Source organism: Nannospalax galili, unplaced genomic scaffold, assembly GCF_000622305.1.
Source record: "Nannospalax galili isolate Female #2095 unplaced genomic scaffold, S.galili_v1.0 scaffold1230, whole genome shotgun sequence".
Taxonomy (NCBI): Eukaryota; Metazoa; Chordata; class Mammalia; order Rodentia; family Spalacidae; genus Nannospalax; species Nannospalax galili.
The window spans coordinates 898319-907944 of record NW_008329135.1 but is presented as its reverse complement, the minus strand read 5'-3'; the positions used below and the strand labels follow the sequence as shown (position 1 = coordinate 907944).

At 36.7% G+C, this 9626-nt stretch overlaps 1 protein-coding gene and 1 long non-coding RNA gene across 5 annotated transcripts in view; one reads left to right on the top strand and one right to left on the bottom strand.

Moving 5' to 3' along the window:
* Pik3c2g (phosphatidylinositol-4-phosphate 3-kinase catalytic subunit type 2 gamma) overlaps positions 1-4084 on the bottom strand; it is a 402869-nt gene extending 398785 nt beyond the window's left edge. For all 4 annotated transcript variants that reach the window (XM_029563391.1, XM_029563392.1, XM_029563394.1 and 1 more), the window contains exon 1: positions 4038-4084. The gene's annotated coding sequence lies outside the window, so the exon portion shown is untranslated. The remainder of the gene's footprint in view (positions 1-4037) is intronic.
* Positions 4085-4837: 753 nt separating this feature from the next.
* Positions 4838-9626, top strand: part of LOC115070297 — a 21019-nt gene continuing 16230 nt past the window's right edge. Inside the window, exon 1 of the long non-coding RNA XR_003849476.1 lies at positions 4838-4923. This is a non-coding gene — a long non-coding RNA (uncharacterized LOC115070297). The remainder of the gene's footprint in view (positions 4924-9626) is intronic.

The window sequence follows — 9626 nt, the reverse complement described above, 5'->3', positions numbered from 1 at the left end:
AAGTGCTATGTTGTCCTTAAATTAAATTTTCAAGATGCTGTATCATCATGAAACCTGTTGCAAATTAAGTAGGCAGATATGAAACTGTATTCCAATAACTGTAAGGCAGACTCGAGTAAAGGATGAAGGGAATACTAAAAGTTGGAAGGCATTTACATTCTAGTGAAGAACATACTTTCTACTTAAACAATTCCTAGATAGTTAAAGAAAATATGTGAATGTTTAAATGTTGACAGTATGATGAAAACATATTCAGAGCCTTTCATAATTTTGTGATGAAACATGAAAATGTAAGTGGCGCTTTCACTGTGAAGTAGATCTGTCCAACATTTAATTATATCATGTTGATGCTGAAATATATAAAAGGCAGGTAAAAACTCAATAAAATGCAAATTGATTAGGAATCTGGTTATAAAACATAAATGATAGTAACATATGGTGTTAAAGAAAGAAATACTTCCAAATTTGAATAATATATAATAGAATATTAGTTATTTGATTTCCCATTAAGTGTGTTATTTTTGCTAACTGACAGTATCTCCCCAGTGAAGAATCTTAAAATATGCATTCCTACTTAGTGACTAATAGTATTTTTAGCTCACGTATTGTTATTTGATTCTCTAAAAAATTCCGAGAAACAAAGAAAATGAAAATACATCCTATTCATACTTGACAAATAAAGAGAGAGAGAAAGTGGTGGATTTTTATGAGGTCCCAGGAAAAAGAGCTCAAAAAGCTTGAAACTGATCTACCATATGATCCAGCCATACCACTCGTGGGCATATATACAAAGGACTCTATATCCTACTACAGAAAACCTGTTCATCATGTTCATAGTAGCCAGAAACTGGAAAGAAACTAGATGTCCATCAACTGATGAGTGGATAATGAAGATGTGAATGGAATATTATTCATCTCTTAAAATGAAATGATGAAATTCACAGGTTAATGGATAGAACTGGAAACAATTATCCCGAGTGAGGTAACTCAAGGGGAATTTTTATAATTATGCAGAAGGTTTTATATATGTATTTATATATAAATGTATATATTTTTATACATGCATGTATATATACATATATGTTAGGCAATTTGCCATCACTGTAAAGTAGAGATGCCACTTATAAAATAAGTACTTAATTATGGCTCCTGGTTTTAGAGGTTTAAGTTCATTATTGATTGGCTCTGCTGCTTTGGGCCTTTGGTAAGGGGGTAGATGGTCAAGCAAAGAGCCTAATGACCTCATGGAAGGGACTCAGAAAGAGGAAAAGGAAAGAGATCCAGGTCCCACAGTTCCCTCCAAGGACACACCCCAGTTACCTAAGAGTTTTCTTTGGGCCCCATTTCCTAAAGGTTCCATCATTATCTCCAAATCGTACCATGGCCTGAGGACCAAGTGTTCTACACACATGTGTTACGGATATACCCCACATCTAAAGTACCCACTCATACACACACATACACACACACACACACACACACACACACACACAAGCGCACACACACACTTTCTTATTGCCAGCATATCATCAGAATTACCTATTAACTATATTACTTTGCATTTAACTCTATATTGTAAATATCTTTCTGAATTTCTCTGGTTATTTATATTTATTGTTATAGAGGCTGTTCATGTGTCCTGAGGAGACACTATTTTCCCCTTTCATTAGTCACTGTTCCAAGCAACTTGATAACATCATAGCAAGACTAAACAAACAACAGCTCAAAATCGAAATCTTTTCCTGGCATGGCTAACATTTTAGATTAAAATAACTTTTATAGATAATTTAAGGTACAGAAAAAACGAACTTCTCCATGCATGTCTTAGATCTCAGAGACGTAGATGTCAGTTACATAAAACACTTAGAAATCCACAGAAAGGAAGTTCATGCTTACTGAATTTTAATTTTTACTTTTAAATTATGACATAATTTAAAAGTCCATATGTTTGAAGCATAAGATGATAATTCAATGTATGTACACAATGGTTAATGACAAGTATCAGGTTAATAAGCATTTTCAACTCATTAAACATCATTTTTATGTATTATTGATTATAATGTACCTCTATTTATTTTGTAATATATTACTGACTAGTGCACACAATAGTTACATCACTGTGCTATGGAAAACCAGAACCAATTCTTTCTCTCTGTATTTTACTACGAAATTATTTTTTAACTTCATCTTCATTGAATACAGACAGATATTACCTGTCATTTTCCCCTAAACTGTATTCAGTATGACAACAGTTACACAGAAGTTCCGCTGGATTAAGAATTGTATGTAGGGGCTGGAGAGATGGCTCAGCTGTTGAGAGCACTGACTGCTCTTTAAGAGGATCTGTGTTCAATTCCCAGCACCCACATGGCAACTAACAACTACTTGAATCTCCATTTCCAGGGAATCTGACAACCTCTTCTGACCTCCATGGGCATTGCACAACACGGGTGCATGCTTACATATGCAGGCAATACACTCATACACAGAAAATAAAAATAATAAATAAAATTAAAAACAAGAATTACATGTAATTGTGATAGCTGAATGTGGTGGCAGGTGGCTTAAATTCCATTACTCTTAAGGTAGAGCCAGGAAGAAACCTGTGAGATCAACACCAATCTGGTCTATGTAGTGAGTTCCAGGCCAGCTAAGGCTATAGAGAGATATTATCTTTTTTTTTTTTTAAAAAAGAATTATATGAAACTTTGACATGGCTTAAGTTATATGGAGGGTGTGCACATATTATATGCTATATATAGTATTTTTATAAGGACATGAACATCCACACATCTTTGTATCCATGGGAGGACTGGGGACCAATCTCATAAGGATGGTTAAGGATGGCTGTTGTTTTCTAACATTAGAGCCTATAATTTCTCATCTTCTAAAAGTTGGCTAAATGTTGACCATTCTAGAATTACTTTAAAATTATTTTGTTTTATTCTGTGGCAATTAAGAGTTCCTGTAGTCCCTCTATTGTTTGACTGTTTTCCACACAGTTACAAATTATGAAATTTGCTGGAAAAAGTTTTTTTTATTTTTCGTTTAGACATTTTCCTTCGTAGATAATGTGGTTTTTTTTTTCTTAATTCAATATATTCGGCTTGTCAAGATCATATTGACTGTTAATGTTCTATCTCTGCTTCTTACTAAACTCGTATAACGTGGCCTCTGAGTCTCACAGTTGTCCTACATGCCCTAATCAACATCCTTCTCTCCGGTAGAACACAAGATCTTGGCTACAATTATCTATTAAAATATGTAGCCCATAAACACCCCTAGGATATTTAATAAAGAAAATGGGTATCTTTCTGATTACCTTTTATTATTTTCTAAAGTTTGTCAGACTTTATTTTCTTCTTAGAAACCTGAGTCACATTACTGCAATGAAAGATTGTGTGACAGTATCACATTGAGTGTTTTCAAATTTGAAATTCTATTTGACACTGGAGAGAAATCATAGCAAATGGGAACATGATTTTAAAATGAAAGCCAGCTTCATAAATGAATAGATGCAAAAATAATAACTTGCAGCTCTGGAATAAGGACTTTGCCTTCTTGCCATTAACATCTTGGGCACTTAGCACTCAATAATCACTACAAGTCCACTTTACCTAATCTCTGTGATTCCAATACCTGTAGCTATCAGTATTTCGAATGCTTTAATTGTACCACCTTCTTTGTTTGAGTTTTAATTATACTCCGGACTACGTGAAAGTCAGGTACTAACATGATCACATAACTTAACCTTTCTGAGTCCTTAAAATATATTTTTAACCAGAACCATGAAAACTAAACGATGGCAGTAACTATTCTTACCTTATCCTAGTCTTTCCGGTATTCCAGAAAACAATATTTAAAATTGATATTCACATGTAGAGAGAGGAAGGGAAAATTTGCTTATTTCTAACTCCATTTAAGAATTAATCACTTTTAAATGAATCAGGCATTTCTACAGTATAGATCAAAACTCTGGATATCGGAGATTTCAGCCCAGACAGCGTTTCACAGCACCTGTCCTTTGTGTTACTCACCCAGTATTTTCTTCAACTACCAGAAATGCAGAGAGAGTGCCCACCAGCTCAGTTCATGTAGAATAAGTCACTAAACATCATGAGAACTTTGTTCACTTTTAGTTTTATCTTATCAGCTACTGGACAAATAAAACTGTGTGTTTGCATGATTTGTTTGCTCACATTGAAAGAATGTCATGACAGCTTTCAAAGTCATTTCCTCTAATCTCTTCCATTACTGGTGGTAACCTAGGTGTTTAAGCCTAGGTATTTAAGCTCCCTTCACCAGCTCCCAGGAGCAGGGATGGAAGGGTCATGTTAACTACTGAATAGCTTCAGTGGTTCAGTTTACAGGCCGGGGAAGAGGGAACCTCAACTGAGCCATTTTTCCACTGGATTAGCCTGTAGTCGAGTGTGTGAAGCCTTTTATTAATTAGTAATTGATGTCTGAAGGCCCAGCCACTGAGGGCAGTGTCATTCCTGGGCAGGTGGTCTTGGGTTGTATAAGAAAGTAAGTTGAGGGGCTGGAGAGATGGCTCAGCGGTTAAGAACACTGAGTGCTCTTGTGGAGGACCCTGGTTCGATTCCCAGCACTAACATGACAGCTGAGAACCGTCCTTAACTCCAGTTCCAGGGGAGTCCAAAGCCCTCTTCTGACCTCCGCAGCATTGCACGACATGGGTGCACTCACTTACACGCAGGCAATACACTCATACACTTTATATATGTATGCATGGGGAGAGAGAGAGAGAGAGAGAGAGAGAGAGAGAGAGAGAGAGAAAGTGAAAGTAAGTTGAAAGAAAGGAGAGCAAGCCAGTAAGCAGCATTCCGTCATGGTCTGTTCTTCAATTCCTACCTCCAGATTCCTGCCTTGAGTTCCTGCCTTGGCTTGCCTCCACGATAGACTGTAAGTTGTAAAGTGAAATAAATCTTCCCCTGTGCCCCAAGTTGCTTTGGGTCAATGATTTTTATTATTCTTATTTTATGTGTATGAATGTATTGCCCACATGTGCGTAAGTGCACCCGTGTCATACAGTGCCTACAGAGGTCAGAAAAGGGCATTAAATCTCCTGGAACTGGAGCTATGAATGGTTGTTATCAGCCATGTGCTAACCAAAATCAGGTCCTCTGCAAGAGCAGCCAGTGCTCTGAGCCGCTGAGCCATCGCTCCAGCCCCAAGGTCAATGCCTATCACAGCAATAGAAAGCAGCTAGGACAGTTACATAAGGGACTTCTTTCAAGAATATTATTCCTCTTTGAGACGCTGACTCTCCATTACAGTCACTGTAGTCCATTTAATGGCACACTTGATTTAGCAGAGGTTAATTCTGTCATCTACTTCTCTGTAAGATTTTTAAAGACTCCATTCCTCTCTCCATTTTAGAGTTCTATACAATTGTTCTCAAAATCTTTTGGCGTCAAGATTTTTTTTTATTCTTAAAAGATAAACATATTTGAAGAGATTTTGCAAGGCCTATACTTATTATGATATACCGTGTTAGTAACTAAAACAGAAAAATATAACTAAACATTCATTGATTTATTTCAAATCAAAATCAAGCATCACATGGCAAAATAACTAAAAAAATTTAAAGAAAAACGTATTATGCTCCACAAACAAAATAAGCACAATGGCATTCTATTTAGCATTATGTAGAATTTAATATCTTATGGCTTAATAGATTCTAGCATCTGTTTCTAAATTAATTTTGTTGCAAAATGTAATACAGTTTTATACCACCCCCATTCCATTACCTATTTGGAAAGGGATTAATATTTTTGCTAGTTTTTTCAGCCTGGTGGATATTTTTACTTGCTATTATACCAAAAGTCATCAAGGGGCACTTTCTTAAAGGTTAATTGCAATATGGGAAACTTTAACCATATTAGTAAGTTTTTCATGTAGAATTACATTAAATTCACTAAGTCACTTTACAACAATTATTACTCCTGTGAACATGGAACTTTGCTTATTTAGAAAATAAAGATTTACTGAGTTATATAGTGTACTAAATGTTGATGCATTTCACTTTACAATATCCAAACCAGTCCCACTGGTTAATTTCACTACTTATCTAAGTCTTCCAGGACTCAGGGCACCTGAAGTTCAGGGCAGTGGATAAAGGGCCAGGGTTCCGCTCCCAACACCTACACTGTGCAGATCATGACTGTCTGTAACTCCAGTTCTAGGAGATATGATTGTAGCCTCCTCAGGCACTGCATGCATGTGGTGCGTGTACATACACTCAGGCAGGCACAGACACATACACATAAAATGAAAAATAAATACATCCTTTAAAAAAGAATGGCATCTTTTCAGTTTAAAGTGGGTTGCTTCAGCCCCTGCTCAGTCCTGCAATTGTTTCATCTGGAGACCTAGTTATTGTTTGATATGCAAATAGGGCTTTATTTTGGGGACATAAAATGAAGACCACTGAAACTTGCATTTCAGAGTTGAGATTTTATAAGAATAATGATTATGCTTCTTCCCTATATTTTATAAAAAATACGCTTTACTGTAACTTCAGACAAAAAGTAAAATTACTGCTTGTGTGATAGCAGGCAAACAAAATCACCAGGAAACTTTGTAGTTCTGACTGTGACTTCCCCAGAATTGTTCTCCTTCCATCAGTACATATGTCAACAAAGAGGGAAAAAAGTAACAAAATATATTTTCTTCAAAAATTTGTGATTCCATGGTCTTCCAAGGTGTATCTGGGAACTCCCAGTTTTACAGATGTTATTTTCAAAGTTACTGTGAACTGAAAAAAGTTTCCATCCAGAGTTGGGAGACTTATTGTGCTGCCTTCTTCAGAATTATTTGTAACTAAAGGAAAGTATTTTAAATTTAATTTCTTTGTTTCAGTTTCTTCATTTACAACATATCTTTTTAAAGTTTAAAAAGCTTTTTTGTCTTCCTTTATAGTACTAATATATTGTGATATTACTCACATACACATGGCTGCATTAAAATTAAATGGATGATATACCCCAAAGCCCATTCATAAAGTATGATAAAGCTTCCTAAGTGAAGTTAATGATGACGATTGTTTTTATTAAAACATGATAAGTAGTTACCGGTTAGCTCAGTGGGTTAGAGCATGGTGCTAACAAAACATGACAAGGGACATTATAGTTCCTGAAATGTCATGAAAGCTGATAGGGCATGAGTATGCCACTGCTGAATATAATTATCATATTTTTCAATTATTAGTAATGAGAAATAGGATGTATTATGTTTCTACTTTTTTATGTACTTGGAAATTTAATTGGTCCATTTTTACACATTTAAATATTGATGAAAAGCTCTTAATATCAGGGGCTGGAGAGATGGCTCAGAGATAAAGAGCACTGACTGCTCTTGCAGAGGACCAGGGTTTCATTGCCAGCACCCACACAGCGGCTGACAACCATCCATAACTCCAGTTCCAGGGAAATTCAACACCCTCTTTTGACCTCTGTGGGCATTAGATGATTTGGGTGCACTTACATACATGCAGGCAAGATACTCATACACATAAAAATTAAATATAAAACAACTCAATGTCATTCTCAAGTCAATTATATTATGTTGCTAGTTATGAATTGTTAAATACGTTTTTAGCTTCTGCACCCCTGATCCTTTCCTTCAAAGATCTAATACATTAGTGCCTGTTCTCTCTTTCTTTGGTATTTTGTCAGGGGTTTTGTTTTTCTTTTTTAAATTGGATCTCATGTAGCCCAATCTGTCCTCAAACCCTCTCTGTAGGCAGGAAAGACCATGAGCTCCTGATCCCCCTTCCTCCACTTCCCGAATGAAGTGCTATGATTACAGGATGACACACCCAGTTTACACAGTGCTAGGGACCAAAGCTAAGGCTTCACACATGCCAGGCCAGCCCTCTAACAATTCAACTGTGTCCACAGTCCCATCTTTCCTCCTGTGGGCTGTTATATCACACAATGACTCAGTGCTACCATTTAGAGATATAGTTTATAAGTTTTATGAGTCTTATTTTGTTTTTTCATTATGTGCATGTGTGTGTGTGTCTGTGTGTGGGTATGTGCATGTAATGCAGTTGCTCATGGAGGTCAGAGGCATCAAATCTCCTGTAGCTGGAGTTACAAGCAGTTACAAACCACCAGATGTGGGTATGGGAGCCCAAAGGTGTCCTCCGCAAGAGCATTACACATGCTTAACCACTGAGCCATCTCCCCAGCCCCTATTTATCATATTTTGGGGGCTATAACTAGTTTTGGTGAGGAGCATTGGGTTCAACTCTGAGTCATGTGGATACATGAAACTGTACAGTATTTCTGTAAATATTGGCGATCTTCTTGATTGCATCTTTTCTGAAAATCCTGCTGATGAGTTCATCATATTTTGTACTATGCATATGTCTACCTGGATACATGTTTGAGAACTGCCATATCTTGAATCTGAAATGATTCCCAAAGTCCACGTGGTGAAGGTTTGGTTTTCTATCCTTTGGTGCAGTGGGGAGGTGGTGGAGCTCCCTGGGAGGAAGTTAGGTCATTGGAAGCATGTCTTCCATGAAGTTGCTGTGAACCCGGCGCCTTCCTTTCTGTGTCTTACATTCCAGCTGTGACGAAGTGGGCAGCTGTTTCTGCCACATGATCACGCCATTATGTTCTGCCTCACCACAGGCCCGAAGCAGAGGCCTAATAAGTATAGACACGACCTCTGAGTCCATCAGCTAAAATAACTTCCTTATAAGTGGATTTATCTCAGGTGTCTGTTATAGTGACAGTTGATACATGCAAGTGCTTTACCTATTTTTCATTCAAATGAATAAGTATTACAGCATTGAAACTTGTGCCTCCATAAAATTGTCATTTGAGCTAATGCAAAAGTATACTTTATTGTTATGAAAAATTGAATGAAGTGAACAGCACAGCTTATTCATCAGTTTTATTTTTGTTTAATGTGTACTAGTATGTTACCCTCATGTATGTAAGTGTACCATGTGTTTGTGCAATGCCTGTGGAGGCCAGAAGATGGCATCAGGTCCCCTGGAACTGGAGGTATAGACAGTTGTTATTCTCCATGTGGGTGCTGGGAACTGAACCCCAGTCCTCTGGAAGAGCTGCCAGTGCTCTGAACCTCTGAGCCATCTCTCCAGCCCCTAGTTGTCAGATTTCATATGAAAGAAACCAGTGGTGGGAAGAGAGGGGACAGAGCGAAGGGTCAGAGGCAAACTCAGAGGCAAAAGCTGAACTTTTTGTTGCTTTGAGAATATGAGTGAAAACTGAAACTTTCAATAAATTGTAAATTGCACAGGGTCATCCAGTCAATGAGAGAGGTGTTAGCATGGTGTCCCCAACGGCTGTGGCAGAAAAGAAAATTTAAAATTTCTCTGTCATGACTTTAGATATGAAAACTTTTTGCTCATGGAAAAATCAACCCCTAAGTCTGTGCTTCTGGTGATAAGGTATGTCAAATCAATTTCATTCAAGAAAAGAAAATAACCAGTAACTAAGTTTACTGAAATGTGAGAAATACAGAATACATCTAAACAAAAAATTTTAAGTAAGAAATAAAAATAATATATCAGCTAACACAAAAAAGGGACATTTTCTTTAACAGAAATTTTTTTTTTAATTTTTAAA